At 48.6% G+C, this 24,202-nt stretch overlaps 1 protein-coding gene across 5 annotated transcripts in view; it reads right to left on the minus strand.

Moving 5' to 3' along the window:
- LOC135915825 (uncharacterized) overlaps positions 1–24,202 on the minus strand; it is a 60,738-nt gene that overhangs the window by 35,941 nt on the left and 595 nt on the right. For 3 of the 5 annotated variants that reach the window (XR_010568756.1, XM_065448997.1, XM_065448996.1), the window contains exon 2: positions 20,958–21,017. The gene's annotated coding sequence lies outside the window, so the exon portion shown is untranslated. Of the gene's footprint in view, positions 1–14,614; positions 15,831–16,780; positions 21,018–24,202 lie in introns of those variants that run through there. The other 2 variants (XR_010568758.1, XR_010568757.1) reach the window with 2 other exon arrangements.

The following is a 24,202-nucleotide window of genomic DNA, read 5'->3' on the forward strand; positions in this document are numbered from 1 at the left end:
GGCAGGTAAGTTTTCGCGTGCCCATTCGACGAGAATCATTGCGGCGCCAGTCGCCGATGCGCATTGAGCTTGAAGCCCCGTTATCTTCTTATGTATTTATGCTTAACTTAAGCCATGCTTAACCTGAGCCTTGCTGTAGAAATTAAGGATTATAGGTAAGGGAGGTTGAAAAGGGCAACGCTGTCTTCGGCAGTGTCCCATCGCCCTATCTAATCGGTAAATGACTACGGTTACTGTAAGGTCGCTCTGATTGTTCATGTTCTTAAGTGTCACGAATCGGCCACGTGCTGTGTGTATAGAGAGGGGGTGTCCTCCCCCCCCCATGTCAGCGGGGCAACCGTTTCTGTGTTATGTGGGGTCACGGACCGCGCAGTGTTGGGTGACGCGTCACGGCAGGCGCCAGGAGGGCGAGTGCCGATTCCGGGAAGTCGGTATTGTGCGCACGGTGTTGGCAGTCTGCCGACGGTCACACAGACCAGCCTTGAAAGGGACCGCTGTACAAGGTATTGTGGGTCTGGCGCCCGAGTGCCTGACTAATTGGAGGCGCCGCCGAGGTAAAGAAGGACTTAGCAACTCTGACCCCGTGCCGCATGCAGTGAGCATGGACCTGATCTTCTACGCGTCCGGAACGCAATCGCCAGCCTTGTTGTTGGGTGCGACTGGCTGTGTGGTGTCGAAGGCCAGCTTACAGTGCACGCTGTAGGAATGCGGTGCACACGTAAAGAGTGCATTCGGACTACGGCGTCTTGGAAACACGCACTCGGAGAACTTTGTCTTGTAGAAAATAAGTTTGAAGGACAGGGAGGGCCATCCGTCTCCCACACGGCCGAACTGAGTACAGCCGCACTTCGTGGTGTCGGTGCCCCTGCTTCCGAGACATTTGCGGCCTAGACGCCGTTGGGATTTGAAACCGTCTAGCGATAACTTGTTCGGGCCTGGCATGTTTTGCCGAGCCCGTCACTAACTACGCAGAAATGAGAGGGTAACGGAGTTTTGGCGAAGAAGGAAAAGAGCTTTGTTTTCCAATATGTTCATTTTTAAGAGTAAGCCCATCCCTGTGGGTTGTGGCTTAACAAACGGTTGACTGATTGGCAACTAAACCTGTGGGACGGGCCAACGGCCCTACCGCCTTTTTTTCTTTGTATATTTGGGCTATAAAAATCGGGACGACATGCTGTCCCTCAGAATTGGCTGAAATCAGGATCGCTGATAGATCAGTGAGCCTCCGTACTATGTACGTTAAAACGAGTCTGGGCTCTAACAGTCATTGAGACAGTAGAAGAGTGAGACTGTTTCTCAATTGTTCAAAGTTGTAATGTATTTGTTTTACCTGCGATGTATATAGAAAAGTTTACGTATGAATATTTCTTGTACATCTGACCTCATCGTTTCCTGCCTGCGTTTGATCAACAACTGCCGATCATCGTCCGAGAAGCTTCAAGTTCCAACGGTGAAGCGAGGACGGAGAACGAACGAAACTTTACTGAAACCTTAATAAAATTGGTGCAGTGGTTGCCGAGGAAAACGATTCCTCAGACACCATGTATTTTGCTAGCAACTGCCAAGCATAAGGTTCCTCTTAAACATCAAGCATACGCACAACAATTAGGGCATCGATTCACAGCAATGTTACTACATAGCAGCGTGACGGAAATTCCGACGAATAACACGCCATCTACGCACAGAATAAACGTCGTGTTATTACCTTGTCCAGGAGAAATCAATCGCAGTGTGGTAACAAAGTGAATGGCACACGTCAATTTGCAATCACTCGAGAAATTAGTTGCAACGTCGGCGCTACACCGTCGACCTTGTGCAAGTTGCTAAGCGACAAAGTGCAAACTTGATTTCCAGTTTCGTATTGGGGCCAGCTGTGAGGTCTGTGTGCGGGACCGGCCTGGGGTACGCGTGGTCTACTGGGGATTGCTGTGAAGATGCGACGGCCACTCTTGATCATTCTACTCCTTGCTTCACAGAGGTAACGTAATCAAGAATCTTTCAAAGAAACAGTAGCTGTGAACGGCGTGCCAGATGATTAGCAATCGGTCACAAGGCAGTCGAAATTGGGCGCATTGCCTGAAGTCAATGTCTTCCCCAGCGACTTGCCCCCAGTTTTGCGCATGGGGAATGCACGTTGTTTCGGCTAAGTCGGCCAAGCTTAAGAAAATACATCTCTATGTTGCGAAGATGCAAGTAACTTGGTATTGTTCGCTGCCCTCTTAAGCAACTCAATGTATCTTTGATGTGAGCTTAGGAAATTAAACACCGCGTTTAGTTAAGCAACATTTTAGGCGTCAATTTAAACGCAAAATCTTCAATGTAAAAGTTTTTAGAGCGTTTGAGAAATGTCCAAATTATTATTTTTTTCTGTTGGGATAGCTCAGGTGGTTTTCATCCTATCGTGCGTTAAAGAAAGTGCGCGAGATTGGAAAAAAAATCTCAGTGCCCTTCCGCTCTGTGAAGAAGGATGACCAGCGAAGCTGTGCATGTGGGCCCTTTAATGTCGAATTGCACCTCCGCCGCGAGTCGGCCCGGCATTGCACTATCTTCGGGATCGGCCCACGTATGGGGAGTTTTTTTCTTACAATGACACGAAAATTTTCTTGGATGGTAGAGGTATACAGATTCGCTGTAAAAAAAGCACCCCGTGAATGCACACTTAATCGAGTTGGCATTAGCGCACTCAAACATACCAGGAACGAATGATCAATGCTGTACGCAGACCGAAAGCACGAACAGGCCTTGAGCAACTGAGGTGGATCTCTCGTCACTCTTACCACTCTTGCAGAGATATCTTGTCGGTTGAAGCGATGAAATGTGCGATAAATAACGCATGGCGATTCTTGAAGTTCCATCAGGTCTTTTACTGTTGTCAGCGTAAATGGTGATGAGGTTTTGGCAGTAGATGGCAATGTATCATAAGATGAAGAGTGGGGCCTTCACCTATCAATTTTTTCGTGGAGCCTACTCATGTCTTCGGTCTTCATGCAGCGTCCATCCTTCGTTGGTGGAATTTTTGAGGGCAGTAATTTCCTTGCGCGTAATCACGTAGTCGCGTTGTATTACTTTCAAACATTGTGTGCTTTTTTTGGAGACCGGAAAATTCAAAACGACAGCAGCTATCAGCACGGAAATAAATTATTTGGATACTTTCAGTAGGTCCTACACCTTCAAGATTGAATGTTTGCGTCTAAAAGAAGACTTTAAATGTTGAATAATTAATTATCGTTAAATAAATAAACTAGGTCCTACCAATAAATATTTTATTTGGTCAAGAAGAAAGTGAACAATACTAACTTGGTTGCCTTGTCGTAACTCACACTTGCACTTTTTTTTTAAAGTTCGGCCCAGCATAGCTGAAACAACCTGTATGAGTTTGTAGCCGTTTGCCTGGGCCGACAAGTAAGGCACTCCAACCTGAAGATATGGGCCGTTCTTTTAGGTACATGCAGTTTAAAAACGGGGCTTGTCTTGAAGGTTGTCTATCCAAAAAATTAAGGAATCCGACGTTCCTACTCCCAACATGGGGGAGTAGGAGTAGGTGGCACGATGGAGTGCTCTGCGCAGTGATTCCGCCCCATTACCTCCTCCACTTGCTCTGGAAGACACTCATCGGCGTCTACTAGATGTTTATTCACCTTCTAGCTTTTCATATTTAATCCAACTAACGTTATGGTGAGATTCTACTTTAATAGACAGCCTGCTCTTCTCTATGATGCTGTTGCACTTTGTAGCTATCAAATGTCATGGGCAACTTTCCGAGAAAGTGGCTCTTCGATGCACTTGAATTTAAGCTCAACTGTTTCAGAGTAATCAGAAGCGATCAACGCTTGTAGCATATAATCCTCTGGCTCTGCGTTCCTCGTAATATGTGTGTGTTTAAGACTGCATTATCTTAGTTTAGCAAGCAGCTCTTTCCTAGATAAATTGTTAAATATTTTAATAATTTCTTCCTATTCCTGCATATATGTTTGTCTTCTACGGTGATTCGTTTTGAATCCACACATATAAGTTAAACTTTGGCGCGGCCGACGCGTCGTGAAGGTAACCTGTCACATTTCTTTTACTTGTTCAACGCCTAGAAATACGGCAATCATGCCATTCATTCGAATCGTCGCGTCCGCATCATATTAGAACAGTCGCAGTAAATTGCTAACTCTCGTCAATTCAGCGTAGTATGCACGTTCACTACTATAAAAAAGGGGGAATCTAATTAAACCGACAGCGTAGACAGCGTCGACATCAATGCCAATTATATTCAAAGATAAAAAAACGTTAGCTTACCCTCCGTCGACTCCATGGGACGCGGTAAAACAGCCCCGTCTGGTTATACACACGTTAGTGCATCAGACGGAAACGCAAGGCGCACTTTGGAAGTATTTCACACTGTCGATCATACTTTCAGGTTGCCAAGTCCGGCGTTGGAGGCAAGAAGCGCTTGTAACAGTCGGGAAGCATGTGAGTTGTCGGTATTCAAGCAGGCAGAAAAGCAGCAGAGGCGGAACGAAAGGTGAAACAGCTGAAATGACTACAGTACCACCTGCAGGCACGATAACTAAAGCATTCAGAATTCAAAAGAAAAGGCAGAAAGGATAAAGGAGTGCCTATTTAGACTGTTTATTTTAATATTCTAACTGTACTAAAATATGCGTCCTCTTAAGCTGTTCTTTATATTGAAAATACAAATTTAAGCAAGCCATGGGCAAATAAGCAACATGTATTAGCTACTCAGAAACACGCGACGACATTTCGAAAACAAAACGACAGCTCACTGGCCGCTCTTCAGCAATGCTACAAACGCACAATCCCACCTTTTCTTGATCTGCCGTCATCTGATTGCTATCGATCTGTTCTGTATTAGAAGCGATACAGCGCAATCCGTTCACCCACATAAGGCACGTGACTTAAATCGAGGGCATAAAACTCTGCCGACGTGTGACCGCTGCCGCACTGCCCTCACGAAGTGGCCCCCGGAGGACTCGGCTGGTAGCTACCCGATTACCTGACACCTGCCGTTTTAAGGTCGTCTGGAGCGGTGAGAACGTTCACTGTATTTTGCATTAGTAGGAGCAACTACGTGTCTCAGTACTCACGCTCAGAACTATTGGTCCTTGTACGAAGGCGTCCGTAGTGATAATAGCATTCGTTACAAGAAGTAGGAACGCGTCTTATAGCGGTACCAAACCATTCAGCGTCCTGTGAGGTAGCGCTGATTCATTGACATACTGCAGCCCAGAGCTTCTGCCAAAAGGTTGGTGCGTATTTCTTAACAAGGCCGATGTCATACAGTTTTCGTTGGCCGTTGTGCCGCAGAACAGTTTTGTGCGTTATTTCTTTTTCTAGTTTGCATACCTTTTCTCGTATTCTAAATGTTACGTGCATTTCATTCCAGATATTCCTCGCCAGGGCTCGTCGAGTTGCGTCACCACGCGTAGCACAGTCGTTGCACCGTTACCATGTCGTCCAACCGTCACTTGTACTCCAGCGGCAAACCGTCAAAGCGCGCGAAACAGCAGTCCCGCTCTTCGCGAGCTTTTTGTGTAGACCACGCCGCGGCGACGCTAGGCGCTAGTAGGCTTAGGCCTAACGCGACGAAGAGGGGCAATATGCCCGAAGTAGAAATGGTGGCAGGAGAGGAAATCTCCTCCGAAGAAGCCAACAGCCCAGGCTGGACGACAGCGTTGGGCAAGCACAAGAAAGCCCGGCAAGAAACACCAGTTTCAACGAGCAAGAGAGCTCACGTGGGCTCGAAGGGTGGCTGCCGCACGGCTGCCCCGCAAGGCGTGTTGCAACGTCTCGCAGCCTCGTCGAGGCTCCCCAGACTACCTAGGGAGCACATACGAATTATTGTCCGCCCAAGGGGCGGGCTTGAGGTCAAGAAGATAAGCGAAATCAAGCTGGCTCAAGCCTTGGCCATGGCGGCTGCAGTAGCCCCCACAGAAACTGAGGGCGACGTAATCTGCCCTAATTTCACTCAAAACGTTCTCGTCGTATCCACCCCGGAGAAGAAGAACGCCGCCGCTTATGCAGGAATCCAGCAAATCCGCATAAGCGAAGGACTGTACAAAGTGGCCGCATACATAGCGGCCCCAGACAACACCTGCAAAGGGGTCAAACGAGGGGTCGACGCAGACATCAGCGAGGCCCAACTCCAGCGCATGATCGTCAACAATCGTAACCCGAAGGCTCTGGAAGTCAAACGAATTAAGAACACCACCACAGTGGTTGTCCTCTTCGACGGCATGAAAGTGCCTAACTATGTCATCTGCGGCGTCAGCCTTCTGCGCTGCACGCTCTACAAACGCCAAACCGAGGTGTGCTACGCGTGTGGCGGCTTGGGACATCGCGCGAATGTCTGCCCCAACCCCACCAATGAAGATTGCCGTAACAGTCGTTCCACCGTTACAATGTCGTCCAACCGTCGCTCGTACTCCAGCGGCAAACCGCCAAAGCGCGCGAAGTAGCAGTCCCGCTTTTCGCGAGCTTTTTGTGTAGACCACGCCGCTGCGACGCTAGGCGCGAGTAGGCTTAGGCCTAACGCGACGAAGAGGGGCGTTATGCCCGAAGTAGAAATGGTGGCAGGAGAGGAAATCTCCTCGGGAAATCTCCTCGTGGCAGGAGAGGAAAATCGGGACGACATGCTGTCCCTCAGACTTGGCTGAAATCAGGATTGCTGATAGATCAGTGAGCCTCCGTACTATGTACGTTAAAACGAGTCTGGGCTCTAACAGTCATTGAGACAGTAGAAGAGTGAGACTGTTTCTCAATTGTTCAAATTTGTAATGTATTTGTTTTACCTGCCATGTATATAGAAAAGTTTACGTATAAATATTTCTTGTACATCTGACCTCATCGTTTCCTGCCTGCGTTTGTTCAACAACTGCCGATCATCGTCCGAGAAGCTTCAAGTTCCAACGGTGAAGCGAGGACGGAGTACGAACGAAACATTACTGTTACCTTTAGTATTTTAAAAGTGCATGCCAAAATCACTGTGCGCCAGGATGGTCGGAGGTTCAGAGGACAATCGGTCCAGTCACGTGGTGTCCGAGGTCACGGCGCGCCGACGAAATGAAGCGTCCCGCCCTGGCGGCTCCAATTCCGGGTATGACCGTAGATGTTCGGCTGTTCTAGCCCGACAAGCTGGGATACTGGGGACCACAATAAGTTTTCTAATTTATAAAGTGAAATCTGGTTTGTGAGAGCAATGCACTAGTGTGAGTGCGGTAGAGAACCCTCTCTGCCATACGGAGTGCATTGATTGGTATGTGGTGAGGTCATTTGGGGTTGCTAAGATGCTTGCGGCTGCTACGGCGGTAACAGTGCAGGCGTTGCCAAGTCTGCTACACACCCATGACAGGTGAGATGCACCAGCGAAGTGGATGACCACGGAAGGGAAGTTCGCCTCAAGAAAAGATGCAGAAAGAGAAGCTGCTTACGCTGCCTGGTGTGCCGTATCGTATTCAGTGACTCCTTCGTGCGCGGGAATCTAGCTAATAGTGCATCTGTTATCTCGTAGACGGCTTAGCATTCCTCGCGTAGATTTAGGTATGGTATATTCTGCCCCATCGGCATGGCAGCCGCTGTAAGCAGCTTGAGAATTCGTGTAGACGTCGTTAGCACAGCAGATGAAGCCGGTCGCACGTATGTACTAGAAACGGCAAGGTATAATGTAATGAGTTCTACGTTAGTCAAATTGTTATCGGTACAGACGTGTGCGGCGGTGATGATATCCGGCTAACGATCAACCTACAGCTGCACCGCGGCCAGAATGGGCGGTGTCAGTGTAAAGCTGTAGGACCCCGTCGGAAGCAAGTTTGCAGCTACTTCACGCGGTGATGTATCGGAACATGCTCATGTTAATCGGTAAAGGATTCCGTCAACCAAGTCAACGAATGACCAGGGTGGAGTAGGTGATCGGATTCGATCGAGCTTGTTTAGTTAATAGCCGAATGTCCGTAGGATTTGGCTGCCAGCTGCCGTGGGGAGACCGACACGCTGCGCTTGCTATTGCTGCTCTGCCAAATCCTGCAAGGCATTGACCCGACTATATGCATGTAGGTCAGTGATGGGTGTGTACTGGGGTAGCCCAGTGATGAAGCGCGTTGTTTGACGGTTCTTTGGAGTTCAAGAGTTTGTGCACGACTAGTGTGCACATAATGATAAGCACACATGTTTGACACCGTTCGGTTATGCGCTGCATATGATGTAATGTTTGGTGGCAGCTGACGGAAGTGCTGCGCAGCAACATTGAAGCGCCTCTGCCCTGGTCAGTTTGCATGGATGGATGGATTGATGGAAGGTAGGAGCGTCCCCTTCGAAACGGGGTGATGGCAGTTGCCACCATGCTCAGCTTTTTTTGTTTAACTGTGTTGTAATTTATTAAAAGTCACGATTTTATTTAAATACGTCTTCCTACACATTTAAGCATATGTTACCTCTCTGCTTTTGAGCCAACAATCTTCTAATCGCTTTTTGCTAATTTCGACCGCATATTTATTTACATGACTACTGTAATGTTAAACCCTAGGGCCTCAGGAAGCGTGACTATGCCCACATCGACATAGGAATGGATACCAACACATTTAATATGAGGTGTTCTATTGTTTCTACAGATTTACCACACATAGTACATGCCTTTTCTTTTTATTCGTTTTATAAATTGTTATAAATTTCTTTTAAGGTTGCGCGTTCTAAGACATTTTGACCTAGGTTCAAAGAGTATGGCATGGCCTCGAGTTATCATAAAACGCTTCCTTGCTGATCTGTTTCCAATATCGATATAGTTCCACACTATGCTTCTTTTCCATTGAAGTTATCCAATTTTTAGGTTCTGCGTTTTTAACCTGTCGTTTAATGCTGTCTTTCTCCGTCCTCGTGTCTGGCATACTTACTGGTTAGCTTCCTAGTTCTTTTCCGACATTGTGAGTCAACACCCTTTCTCTATAAGTATTTAAATACCTTAGCTGCCCACCTGTTATCGTCCAATTACCTCAGGCGTTTTTCCTATAAGATTTTACTCTATGAGATCACGCCACATTCAATAGTTTCGTAAGGTTGAGTTGGTAGCGAGCTGCCGCCGACTTAAATATTTCGCACTGCAGCCGAGTGGTTTCTGATGTGCGGATGTGATATGTGGATAACAATGATATGTGGATGTGATATGATGGATGTGATATATGATGGATGTGATATCTGGGTTACTGTCCAGTGGCCGTATCTGAAATACAGTATGAAAATGAGTTCCGCAGAGTTCACTGACTACTGCGGCGTGCGAAGACCCCATGGAATTGTGCTCAGCGGTCCAGGTGAAGCCAATAATTGATCATCACAGTGTGATCGACTGTTATGCGATGAGATTCACGATTGTTCTTCCGGCGAACAATTTGCCAACAGTCTTCCTCGTGTGAGGCGAGTGCCGCGACGAGTCTTCATTAATGTATAGGCTGCCTTCACCTGCATAGGCTGCCTTGTCGTGGCCACGTCGTTCGGCATTTGTGTTTGCTAGTCGCACATACGGGTGGCCCGCGAGGCACTAAACCTTAGCTTGCATCCTTTATCAGCTTTAGATAAATGAAAAATATGCTCGTTCCTACCTTGACAGGGTCATTTCCCGCCATGCTTTCAGTGGCAAGGACGGAGAAGGAGTCTGACACTCGCATCACCGGAATCTCTTGAGCCGACTCGTCTGCCATGCTGGTATTAGCGGGGGCATGTCCGAAGCAGATTCTTCGTGCGCCAGGCTACCGCCAGCGGTGGGTGTATCAGGGCTGTCAGTGCAATTTTCCTGGTCTGTTTGGTACGTAGAAGCGTCCAAGGAAGTGTCCGTCGGTGACGGAATGCACTATGGTGTCCCATTTTCGGGGGTGTCGTACCCGAAAAAGTTCCGAGCAAATGGCAAACCCCTCGAGAGCAACATGAAATGTGTCCGACCAGAGAGGCTACTTGAAGCCCCATGCGTCGTTTTGCTATCACGTAGCGCGTTAAGACGGCTAACTGAATGCCGAAACAAAATCGAGCTGGCGGGTGACGTCAAAATACAATATCTCCTGAGGAAAAGTTGGCGTTCCCGTCGGGCCGTTAGAATTGCCATTCGTAAGCTGTTATCTTGATGTCAGTATTGCAATGACTCGGCGTCTGCTCCGGCAAGCAATCGTCGCCGGCGGTTCGTCTGCAGCCGACGCGACGAAGCATCTGGTCGAATGACTGGCGCGGTCCCTCAGCAGAGGGTAAAGGCGGGGCATGCATGCTGTGTAGACATGTTTTTTTTCTCTAGAAAAAATTTATGGCGCCTGGTAGTGCTAGCAAGAGTTTTTATGAACGCATTCGCAGTCTTTTTGTCACATTTTTCGGAAGAAATTAAGTTTGTGCTGGCCGTCAATATAGCTTTGTACCACCTTCCGTTACTGGTTCGTAAACCCCGTGCCAAAGATACTCTCAAGGACGAAAGGTACACACAGCGGAGAAGGGTGTAGCTTACATCACTATCCAAAGTGCCCGAGACGGAAGGCATGTGGATGTCTGGATGTCTGAACCTACGAGTAATTGCATGTAGTTTGTCCGTAATATACTGAAACCCCTTAAATAAGGTTTTTGTGCTAACGGCGCAGAAGGAATGACGACGCGATTCGCCTCGTGAACTGCTAATTTTAACTGAACATGTGGGGCCATATACGGTGTTTGGCGCCGCCGCGCGTATATGTGAGGAGCAGCACCTTTCTGCCATTTCCAGTTTGTTTCTTTGTGGTGGCTCGCCTATCATACCTTGGGGATCTGATACATCTTTATCCTTGCGCGAGCATCGTGGTTCTCTTCCGCCTTTCTTGCACTGATTGTGCATGGTCTGCTCAATACCCGAGGTTCGTTATAAAGCGTACACCATGAAAAAAAATTCCAACTGTGCACAAAACATCAGTCGACTTTTGTTGTATTGGCGGATGCAAAAATTACTATACATATCAAGGTTTCATAGCCGAATTTCAAGTACACAAAGTTGGACAAGATGCATGCGTGAACCCACGAGTCACGGCATCAAGCAAACAAACAGAACATTAATTGTCAACGCACAGAAACCGAACTGAACGTTCGCCCATTAAAAGCAAAGGTAGGCAACAGAAAACGCGAACGAGTTTTTACACTTGTTCGGATCACGTGTTGCTGATGTTTCTCACCGCACGTAGGATTATAGAGGAAACACAAGAACACCGTAATAACTATGGAATAAAATATTTAATTGATTGTTACTGAATGCCATTATACACTGAACGCGGCACACATGGAATAGTTTAGGTAGTGTAATTACGGCTGCGGACTATTTTGTTGAGAGCTTTACGACCATAAATCATTTGCACATTCACTCATACTTGTGTTTTTTGGAACAATATTCCACAACGAAATAATTAGTGTCCCTGTCTTCGAAACAATAACAGCGCACTTACCGGAGTGCAGTAGTCACAAGCTGCCACACGGCTAAAACTACGCTGACGTTAACGTTATTGTAGCAGAGTCGTACGGGTTGGGCAACATCGGCGATTCCCACGATGTATTACCACCACCTTCACTCAACTAATCGAATTCGTGGGACGCCAAGTTCTGAGCCGGGGACACTCTTGGATAAACGTGTTCTGCACACAACGTTAAAGCTGAACGAAACCCGCACCACAAAAAGCACGACATTACAGACATTGCTTGCAGAACAACGATGCAGTCCGGTGCGAAACCATCCTGTCCTCCCTTCTTGCGCTCGTTGGGAGCCGTGAAAAAGGTCAAGTGCACAACGTCATCGGCATCAAAAGGAGAGAAGTTAAACGAACCGAATGGTCACGGTGCTTCCTGCGGCGAGCGCGTAAAAATATAAAAGCCACAGTGCCAAGCACGACGAACACGATGAGTCCCGTCGGTCGCACAAGGTGGTAACGGAGAAAAAACAATGTCACAGTATCGACAAAGAGTGAAGCATTGATTGCGATAGCAAGGTGTTTGGACAGCACGAACGAAGCAACCCTCGCAGTTTGATTGGTCGTATAAATTGCAGCGAAAGTTCGCATACTAATTACGCTGTCAAGCATGGTGACGCGCGTGAACGAGCAAATATGATCACACCGAACTTGATGACCGCGAACACTCGCTATTGTAACACTGGCGTGATGAACAGCGTCAGTGGCGGAGCTCTATATGGTTGCGTTATTTATGTGCAAATAATAAATGAGTGCTTGCAGCTCAACGACGTTTCTTAAAACTACCTATTCCGTTCAAGAAGCGCGAACCAGCATGCAACCTCGCACGGCTATGGCGTTGTGGCAGGGCAGCATTAATAGATAGAGAGGTGGTTTATTTTGCATTTTATTAGCAACCTTTGTAGAAGAAAACTGATCGAATACATAAATCTTGCAGAGCTGAGTTTTATTATCTACAGTACAAACTGCACACCCAACAGAGGAAAACACCACACGCAATCGACGAGTGGACGTGCCGAAACACTGCTCCTGGACACCGCCGACGGAGTTTGACCAGCACGCCCTGCGCGGGCACACGAAGCATCGCCCGTTTGCACGACATGTCTTGCATCCCGGCCCGCTTCGGTTCGGGGCTTCGCCGGCGGCGAGGGACCCAGCTGCTGTTACCACAGCTGTGGCCACTTCGCCCCGTGCTCCTTCCCAGCCAGTTGGAGCATCCACTATTGCCTGATCCGCTGAGCAGATCATTAAGCTTTCACCGAGTCTCCACAGCTCGTGTGCAGTGCATTACCTCCTAAGCGGTGGATATACCACCGGCAATTACGGACCCTTCGACGACGAGCCAATCATCAAGGGATCCCAGTGGTGATGATCGTACGATCACTTGGCGGCCTTCGCTTGGACCAGTGGGTGAGACCCACCTTAGGCATCGCGCTGTGGGCCACATTGGGCCTGAAGATGGAAGACCCGAGGTGACCTCATTCTTCGGACTCGACTAGATCAAAATTTCGCGGTCGTTGGTACACCACTGTCGCACGTGGCCAATGCCCTCCTCAAACTGCAACATGTGATCCTCGGGCGGCATAGATAACCGCTATTAACGTACCTGGTCGCCCCGCATGACTCCGTATAGGGCAGCATTTTACCGGTCTGGGAGCCGAAAACACTTTCGTATGTCTCAGTGGAAGAAATGTGCGCGCCTGGCACCCGCATATTGCTGGTTGGGATATTGGGTGCCTCGGCCTGACTTGATCACTTTCGAGGGCCTCGGACTGCCTCGCTTCGTACGCTTCCTCGGGCGTAAACGCGCTGCTTTCCACATCCTCCGTGTCAACCGATGTGCAGAATGCGTCTGAGAATAGGTCACCGCGATGACCACTGCTCCACGCCTAGCATATATCCTGTGAAACTGTGCGGAGTCAAGAACCTGACTTGTACCCGCACATGGTAGACATTTACAAGAATTCACATTGTACATTCTTGTACCCCTCACTGCTTATCCTGCAACGGGGATCATGCAACCACTGCAACGGAGTGCTCGAAGCGACAGCGACAGCCCTTCCATAAAACCTGTGTTAGGGCGCTTGAAGAGAGCAATGGGACATTCCCAAATGTCTACTCCGATAGTCATCCCATAAACTACTCTTGCTTGGCCCAGCTGGCAAACAAGCGTCTGCCACTTCGTGGCCTCTCGCCCTCACTGGCATGTTCGAAATCCTAGGCCCGAAGTCGTGCCGATACAAAAGCCAACACTAATTCACTCCTGCATATTGCCTGTATCACTGCCGCCTCAGAGGAACACACTCAGTTCCTCACAGCCTACATGGCGACAAGTATGGAGCGTCTGACTACTTCCGTTGCGAACACGAGCACTCAGCTTGTCCCGAGCGGTAGCGGGAGGACACGCCCCTACTCACGACCACCACTTCGATTTGGTGATGATGATGACGATGGCTGCGACGCGTAGCGAGGTCTAAGTAACGGTGTGCCTATTGAATTGTAGGAGGTCCCTGCATAAGTACCACTCCCTGCAACAGTACATAGACACAACCAAACAACCTCCTGATGTAATCGTATGGCAGCAACCCAATTCAGCTCCAAAGCGGATAGGATATGAAGCATACGTGGGGAATTCACTATTAGAGGCTCTGGTATCACTGGTAACATGCATTCGTTATGCCTAGGACATAAATACCCCCCCCCCATATCCTTGAACTCGTCGTTAAGAGCAAACAGTCAAAGCCTTGGCATCGTTAAACTAGAAGGGAAGTTCATCTCCACCTGTGCCCCACCGACCTATCCAGATTACCTCATTCCGAGATAGCAGTTGAGTTACTGCAGGCAGACATCTCTGTAGAGGAGTACGGCTTCATTCTCTAGGATCTCTGTCACCACAACTCCTCGCCAGGGAAACATCCGATACGATAGAAGATCCTCCGTAACCTCTCCGATTCCGATTTTGAAAAGGTAAAAAAAATATGGGGTTTTACGTGCCAAAACCACTTTCTGATTATGAGGCACGCCGTAGTGGAGGACTCCGGAAATTTTAACCGCCTGGGGTTCTTTAACGTGCACCTATATCTAAGTACACGGGTGTTCTCGCATTTCGCCCCCATCGAAATGCGGCCGCCGTGGCCGGGATTCGATCCCGCGACCTCGTGCTCAGCAGCCCAATCTCGAAAAGGTAACACATTTGTAAGACGCACTGGAGGCGGGGATACCTGCCCCTGGCATGACGCTATGCACATATCATGCCTATAACAAAGCCAGAAAAACTAATCAAACCTGACGAACTCCGCCCCATCTCTCTCAACTCAAACATTGGCAAACTCGTCCAATGCGTATACTTTTGCGCCTGCTTCAGCCGTTCTTCAAAAAGGCGTGCTTTCCTCGCGTGCAGCTCGGCTTCAGACCGCATTTATCAAACGCAGGATATCCTACGTTTCAAGGACGACATCCTTGGTCCGCCCATCGAGGGCCCACACGCGCCTTCGATCTGAAGAGCGCTTTTGACCATAACGGCCTTGAGTGAATTCTACGTCACCATTATGACTCGCGCTGGGCCAATAGCATGTGTACCTACCTACGCTCTTTCCTTCGCGATTGCACAGCAACATAGGGATTCGTCCACATCGATCGTCAATCTCTTGAGCGCATAGGGGTACAGCTCAAGGCCGTATTCCATCCACTGTATCGTTCAGCATTGCTCTCCCCACTCCCACCACTCCTGAACCGCATCCCGAACGTTGACATTGAGAACAGCCTTCAACGCGCCGTTGAGTCGGCAGTCGCGTATGTCCCTCAAGGTGATCTGACTTGCTCCCCACAAGTACGAACTGGTTGTCATCCGCTCTCGCAGGGGTACCTCCCGATACCCCATTTAATTGGGCATAGGTGACACCCTTATACCGCATCCATGGTTCGTATGTTCACAATGACGACCATGCGCAACACGGCGTATCGCTATAACTTCGCCAGAGTAATCCGATCCTGGGCATGATGAGCATGGTCTCTAATCGCCAGTTTGGTCTCCGTGAACGCGACTTGCTTCGGCTGGTGGACACGTGCATCATTAGTAGAGTCAAGTATCATATGCCCTTCCACTACTTAACTCATAACCAGCTGGGGTGACTGAACGTCCGGCTGTGCCAGGAATTAAAATGGGGCATGGCGTGCCATAGTCTATCGCCACCGACCGGCACCTCGAACTGGGTACCAATGACTTGCTTGGGAAGCTTTCGGACGCCCAGTGGGTCGTCATAAAGCAACGGCTTTTACTAGCGCCCACCGAAAGGTATTTTCTCGGTCAGCTCGGTCATCCCAGTCCAAATGACGTAATGGAAGTGGGGATGGTATTCTCCTTGCGAAGGCTGTAGCCTGGAACAAAAGGAGGTAATAAGTTATATGCGCACACACAATTGCTGAAACGACCTTCAGCACTATTTCAACAAGAGCTTAAGTTAGGTCAACTAATACTTAATGGCCGAGACTATGTGCTAGAAGTATGGCACAAAAATTTAACAAGCCATATTATAATAATTGCTAGCATATTGAGGTTGAGAAATATTGAGTAATGAGTTTTCCTAATGCTTCCCTATCAATAGCTTTCTGAAAATACTCAGTCTCGTCCAACGAAATTGAGCACCGATGTCTCTAGTAATGACGGGATAGCTTCCTGCACCTGTAATTTAGTCCCTGTCTTCGTTCTTCAGAATGGCTATTACAGGAAGATTAGCTTCCAGAAGTTGAAAGCCCCTAGTCAATTGTCTATGAGCATTAAGGCTCAGTTCACGGATTCTCACCAACACCTGTTCGGCATTTGAACATCACATAGAGGAACATACCAGCAGGCTCACAGAAATTCGCGACAAATTTCAGCTTAGTAACGTAAAATTCGCCCTGCGTCCTTAGCAAACGCGGAGAAACCGCGATTACGGTGCATTGTGTAGCAGCGCAGTGCTTCTTTAATTGGTTGTCCTCACCTCACAATATTTGAGGCGGTGTACATTGATGGACCAAGAATAGACAAGCACAGTGTTCTCTATCCTGATCCCCTAATCTCTGCAACATGCACTCAAACATCCTCAGCAAAAATAACTTTTTTTATTCCTCAAGATGACCAATTTATTCCTCAATATGAGCAACGATGAGCAATTGCCGTCAACTTCTTAGCTAGCACTCAACTTGACTAAGAAGCTAGCTTTCATGTCTTTACACGCCACAAGCAAATTAGCCGCGCACGGAAGACCATCGCTTTCGTTGTACAGCCGTTCCAATAAGTTTAGCAGCTCTTAGCCACATAAACCGTACATAATAGGGCTGCTTACCTTTCATTCTTTTGGAAGTGGAAAAGTGGTCCTTCCTTCTCTCCCCGTGTTGATCCACCACAGAGAAAACGTAGTGCGCCTTTGTGGTCTTAAGCTTGTCTCACATTACCGGAACACCGGCCGAAACAAACGAAATCTTGCAGCGCACAGTGGACGAAAAAGGCGCGCGCGTCTACAGAGAGCAATAGGAGCAGACGAACAGAATGGCAGCTGAAGATGTGAAAGCGACAACATCGTCCGTTGGCGCAACGAACAAAGTGACGAAGTAAAAAAATCGCACCATAAGTAGAAAATGGGTAGAAGCATATTTCACTCCTGCGCATTGTTTCGTCACCCTACTTTAAATATAGGTAGGTTCCAAAGAAAAATCGAAGTATGCAAATTGTATTTTTCGTTGGCCACTTGAAAGATGGTGACGCTAACTGCCACAAACCAAGCTAGCTGAGCAGACCAGAGGGCAGGCGGCTCGGCATCTAGAAATGTCGCAGTATCGCCATAATAGCGAAGAATTGATTGAGATAGAAAAGTGTAGAACCCGGCAGATGCAAGCCTTGCAGTTTCACTGGTCGTATAAATTGCAGAGAACATTATCTAATTACGATGTCAAGCATGGTGTCACGCGGGCACGGGAAAATATTCGATCAACTATCTATGGCCGCGCAAACCTTATAACACTGGCGCGATGAACAGCGGCAGCAGCGGAGAACAAATTGGCCTTCGTGCTGCCTCCGGCTTCACCGCGAGGTAGACGCAGGAAAAGAACTCGCGCGATAACTTCCCCCGGCGAGCGTAGCCTTCGAAACCAGATCAGATTAGCGCGCGTGACGCCGCTCATCCACGTCGTTAGCAAGCGCCCCGTACTAGAGGACGCTCTACAACGTGTCTCCTCCCCCTCCCCTCCTAGGTGCGCTCACCCGCCTGATTCGGCTCGGGGCTTTGCTGGTGGCGACAGACCCAGCTTGCTGTCGGCACAGCTGTGGTGGCTTCGCTCCGTGCTCCTCAGCTGCCAATCGGAGCATCCACTATGGCCTCATCCAATGAGCACATCATTGAGCTTTCCCTTTGCCTGCACACAGCTTGTGCGCAGTACATCGCCTCCGAAGCGGCGAATAACCCGCCGGAAATTACGGGCTACTCGACGGTGAGTTGATCAAAATCTCGATGTCTCTAGTACACCGCTTTTCCACCTGGCCAACGCCATCCGCAAACTGCAGCGTGTGAACATCAGGCAGCGAAGCTACCCGCTATTAACCCTGTTACCCGCTATTAAGAAATGCGTGCGCTTGGCACCCAGATATTACAGGCGCTTATGTCTGGCGCCGGGGGCTCTTCCTTGGTAAGGTTCGAGCACCTCAGACAGCCTCACTTCATGCGATTCCTCGGGCGTAGATGTACTGCTCTCCACACCGTCCTTGTCAACGAATGTGCAGGACGTGTGTCAGTATTGGTCACCGGGATGACCACTGCCCTATACCAAACATTGTGTGAATTGTGCGCAGTCAAGAAGCAGCCTTTCCCGCATTCTCGTACGCGTCACTGCTTATCCTGCGACGGGGATCATCCATCGACTGCAATGGACTGCCCAAAGCGACAGCGCTTCAATCAGACTTGTGTCAAGAAGGCGCTTACAGAGGAGAAGCGGATATTCCGAAGTGGCTAGTCTAGTAGACAACCCATTAACTTCACTAGCTCCGTCCAGTTGAACAAGACGCAGCAGCCGCCCCCTCGCGCCTGCTCGGCCACACTGGAACGTTGGAAATTCAAGACCAGATGTCCAGGTCATGCAAAAATCGGACAGTCAGTCACTCCGGCCGGAGATTACCCATGTCTTTGCCCCTTCGGAGGTACGCACTGAGGCCCGCATAGCCGACATGGTGACACGTAAAGAGGGTCTCAGCCGAACAACTTCCTAATGTGATCGTATAGCAGGAACCCCAATTCTGCCTCAATGCTAACGGGATATGACGCCTACGAGGGGAAATTTTCACTAGTAGGGGCTCTGGTATCAATGCATAACATACAGTCTTCATGCCGTAGACATGGGTATCCCGCACCATATTCTTGAAATCGTATTGCAGGGAAAACAGTCTAAGTCTTGGTATCCTGAACATGTACATCTTCCCCGGCTTTAAAGAGCATTGCTTTCATCGTCTTCTTATAGAATTTGAATGCATTGGATGCGCACTATTGGCGTGCGGGGACATCAGTGCGCCGAACTTCATGTAGGGCTACTCCTGAGCAACAGCCAAGGGGATGTGCCTCTCGAGTGGCATATGCAACCCCCGCTTTACCTTGCATACACATTCAGAGCTTCCCATGCGGGTGGGAAACAGCATCTCGCGCGATATGTGTTCGGACCTTACATTCTCTAGGTATGCCGGATCAGCCATGCCGCACGGCCCTCTTCGTGAACGCTTGGGGAGCGACAATTATTGTGACTACGGTACCACCTCTACGTAGAGTCTGGCGACCATAATCAAATCGCGCTCCTCCAAGCATCTCCACATTTCCGTGCCTACCGCGACGACCGAGAGCAGCTCTTGCGGGAGCTCGAGGGGAAATTCACCACTGGTCCCAAGCCGGCCTACCCGGATTACCCTCATTCTCAGATAGAAGATGAATTTTTGGAGGCGGACATCACCGTTGGATGGACCTTTCTTGAATATGTCATAAGAACTCCGCAACAGGGAATGTTAGGGTACTATATAATATATTCCGAGAGATTATGGCGAGAGGTTAATCCTGACAGGTTAATGGAAATTTTTAACAGGCATGACAGGCGGGGATACCTTTCATTGGCATCGCGCCATGCAGATATCCTGCTTATACCCAAGCGAGGGAAACTGATCAAACTAGACCAACTCTGCCCCATCTCTCTGCAGCCAAACATTAGCAAACTTTTCGAACACGTATATTCTTGCGCCTGCTGGAGCCATTCTTCATTAAGAAGGCATACTTTCCTTACAAACGCAGAAGGTTATTATACAGTTGAAGGACGACATCCTTGATGCACCATCGAGGGCGCACACACGCCTTTAGATCGTAGCCTTCGATCTAAAGAGCGCCTTTGTCCATGTCGCCCATGACTGAATTCTACGTAATCTTGATGACTCGCGCTGCAGCAATCACATGTATAACTATGTAGGCGCTTCACAATCGCACAGCCACCATTAGGATCGGTTCATATCGATCGTCACTATCTTGAGGACATACGGACACAGCCCAAGGTTCCTTTCTATCCTCTGTATTGTTCGGCACTGCTCACGCCAAGCTGTCAGCGCTGCAGCACTGGGTCCCCAGCGTCGCGCTTGCACTCTAGGCCGACGATACTCCCATGTGCACCAACACAGGTTCCGACGATGAGATCGACGTGAGCCTTCAACGCGCTTGACTCGGTAGTCGCATACGCCGCTCAAGGCGAGCTGACTTGCGCCCCATGCAAGTCCGAACTGGTGGTCACCCGCTCTCGCAGTGGTTCGTTACGACCCACCCCCCTCCCATTTATGTGCGCATAGGTGACACCTTTACACCGCCTCCATCACTCGAATGTTCAGGCATATCACTAACTTCGCCAGATTGATCTGATCCTGGGTACGAGGCGCACGGTGTTCAATCACGGGTCGGTCTCCACGAACGCGACTTGCTTCGCCTGGTGGACCGCCTGCACCCCTAGTAGATTCAACTATCATGTTCCCTTCGACTACTTAATTCTAAACGGGGGGGGGGGCTGGAAGCCATGCTGCGCAAGCCAACTAAGATGCTGCGCAGCCTGCCACAGACTACCGCCACAGATAGCCTCCTCACACTGGGTACCCATAACTTGCTAGGGGAACTATTGGATACCCAGTGGATCATGCAGAAGCAACGGCTCTTACTAACGCCCACGGTTTAAGACCTCCCGCCCAAGCGCCTGTAACTTCTCCGCATACAGTCGATCCATAGTAATGTGCCCTCTGTGCATGACGAAGTTCCCCGCTTGGAAAGAGTGGGATTAGGCGCATCAGTTCATAAAGCTTCTTACAGTTTCTGAATAGCAAAAATCATGCTATTTTGCTTTGCCTGTGACCAACCAGCAACAGCGAATTGTTTGCTGCAAAAATTATTTGTGTTTACTTATGCAAGAAATGATCAGTGAGCAAGATCGGTTGAAACCATAAAGGCAACACATTTCGCATACCCTGGCACAGACGAGACGGTGATTCAGAGGAGGTGGAAGTGTCCTTGCCGATGCTGTGGCCTGAAAGAAATGGAGGTGTCAAGTTATATGTTGACGCACCACACAACGACTGGAACGACTTTGAGCACTCATTTCACAAAAGAGTGCTTTCATTTCACGTAAGCCAGCTCATCATATTTTACGGTAGGATCTATGATAAAGATATCGCGCAAAAGTTGATAAAGCAAAGTTCTAACTTTAACTGATAACTGATTGAAATAAGATGTCTTAATGCTTCTCAATAGCTTTGCCAAAACACTGATCAGTTTCTTACAGCTAGGTTATCTTGGTCCGTGAATTTCTCATTCATCTGTAGATGAGGCTGTGACGGATTAATAAGCTAAACCTGTTATTTACTACCCGTGTTCCTCGGTCTGCAGGATGCCAATTAGAGGATGATTAGCTTCTAGAAGTTGGAAGCGTCTGGCCAACTGTCCATAAGCATTGCCTACTTTACGATAACTTGGGCAGCGCAGGAGCACAATACCTTGGGGAACAACGGAGCTCGTGGCTAAGCACCGACGTACGTATTATGTTCGCTGTTATTTACGTGAGAAATGTAAGCAGGAACCGAGGAGCGCGTTTCATATAGCCTCGATCCTTCCTATATTGGCGATACGCGGTGGCCACCGTCAGAAACGAGGTGGAAAAGGGGACACTGTTCTAATAAGTGTTAGCACTCCCACCATGCGTTTGTTTATTCGAAGTGCGGAACTTCAGATCGCCAGGTCAGGGATAACACTGGCAATGCGATTAGTAGTAACGTGCCTCGAAGCGTCGTCAAGAGTAGCAATGCTTTAATGCGCTAGAATTCTAGGGCTACTGCTCCGGAAGTCCGCCCGTCTGTAACGCGTGACACTGAGCTTTATAAAGTGTGCATGGGGTCCCGTGAGGGTTGTTATGAGAATGTGTTATGGCTACTTATGGCTACTGGTATTTATTATTTTGACTATATGCAGCCAGTACTGAAAATGTATTCAGGGTAACAGAATAGTATGATTAATTACGATAACCGTAAGTATACAGAAGACTTTACGGCAAACGGTGGGTACGGAACCGTAATAAGGATCAATAATTGACTGGTTAATGAGCCTAGTTTATTAGCCCAATTAGGCGCAAGTAAGGTGAAATTATATAGCCGAATTAAGACTAATAAGGGTAATAAAAATTAAGGCACATTACATTCACTGACGTACAAACTTCAAGACTAATTGTTGATCCCAGCGGCTCGAAAACGTAGACTCATCTGAGAAAACCACATACTTCTACTCCTGCTCACTCCAGTTGTGTTAAGTATAGCAAACCTCAGGCGAGCTGCTTTGTTGCCTGCTGTGAGACTACATTTCTGAGCGGCAATGCGACTTCGCAATTCTGCTTCCCCGAGCCGTTGCCGTTCCGCGCTATCGTTCACATTATCCAGGCCAAGAGCATTTCGCACGTCCTCTGCACTTTGAAATGGCTTGTTTTTCACTGCAGCAACGACGCAATGGTCTTGGTCATTCTAACTTTATGGACGCCGCCTCTCGTGCGGCGCGTAGTTCATGCGTCCTTCATCTCGGTAAGCCTTGACAATCGTCTTGAAGGTCTTAAAAGGACTGCTTGCCCCGAGAGCAATATTACGCTGCGTGTAACCTCTTATAGGCTTTCCTATGATATCTTCACGCTGTTGAAGGGGCACTCGAGACATCGTCGGGCTACAGGATCAGAACTGGCTGTTGCGTATTGGTCATTGTAGTCTTCTACATGGGTGATCCTTAACGAAAAAAAAGATAATCAGAAGCAACCCCTTCCCCATCATTCTTTTCCTTTTTATTCTATTCGACCGTCATAATTGGTTCAAACGCCACCACAGCGCTGTTAAAAGATGCCACTGACAACTCGTCGCGTTGATTGATACAAAATAATCGGTTTAAATTGCGAGCGAAGATTAAAAGTTCCGTCGCATGGTTGCACGATAAACAAAACGGAAAACCAAACGAGCATGAAAGAAATGGCACCCTGTAAGTCACTGCGACGCACAACCGTCTTATCGACTGTCGGCGGCCAGTGACATGCGAAAACGGCAGTTCTTCATACGGCGAAACGCAGGCGCGATGGAAGCACCAACACTTATCGAACCCGGAAGGGCACCCCCTTTCCCCTCTTTCTGACTGCGCTATCCGCGTATCGCTCTAACTCGGTTTCGAGGCAATTTGCCACACGCGTATTGCCTACGATAGTACGCAGCCATAGAGAAAGAAATACGCAGCTTCGCAGGCACAGCGCGCGACTTGCTGCGAAGGTAAATTCTCAGCAAAGTTCTCAGCGAAATCTGCTCGGCCTTTGAACACCCGTTGAAGGGGAACGTAACAGGCAGGCTCACAAAAATTGGTGACAGAAATTTCAGCTTCGTGACGTAAAATGCGCCCGGTGTCGTTAGCCGGCACCGCGAAGAAAACCGCGCAAACGGTGCATTTTGTGCCTGCGCAGTGCTCCCTCAATTGGTCTCCGCACCTCTGGAAGCTTCAGACAGCTTGAAATGCCTAACCAAAAACAATAGGCAACCACAGTGGTCTCTGTCGTAATCACCTAATAGATGCAGCGTGCTGTGGAACTTCAGGAAAAATGAATTATTTTTTGTATTCCTCACGAAAACAGCAACCACCGGGATACAACGACGCGCAATTACCGTCCGCGGGTTAGCTATAGCACTCGCTCCATTAAGCTGCTACTGTAAATACGCAGCTTCAATGGCTTTACACGCCTCGCCCAAAGGTACTGCGTACAGAAGACCATTCCTTTCTTTGCATAGCCGTTCCAATAAAGAAGCTATTCGCTGCATGAAGACTGCATAAAGTGAGTGCTCGCCTTTCATTCTTTCTGAATGAGAAAAAGTGGCCCCGCTGTCACGCCGTGTTGGGCAACCACAGAAGCGCACAATACGCCTGTGCGGTCTTCCGTTTCCCTTACATTCCTGGAACGCCTGCCGCGGCACAAAAACAAAACCTTACAGCGCACAGCAGACGGCAAAGACCTGCACATGTGCAGAGGGCACCAGGAGCAGACGAACAGAATGTCAGCCGATGCGTCGGCCGTTGGCGCAACGAACGACGCGACCAAATTGTAAATAAAAAAAAAAATAAGAAAATGCGCCACAATTAGTAAATAGGAGTCAGCCCATTTCATTTCTACGCACAATTTCCAGCAGTTGTTTCAAGTGAGGCCCT

Source organism: Dermacentor albipictus, chromosome 10, assembly GCF_038994185.2.
Source record: "Dermacentor albipictus isolate Rhodes 1998 colony chromosome 10, USDA_Dalb.pri_finalv2, whole genome shotgun sequence".
NCBI classification, from domain to species: Eukaryota; Metazoa; Arthropoda; class Arachnida; order Ixodida; family Ixodidae; genus Dermacentor; species Dermacentor albipictus.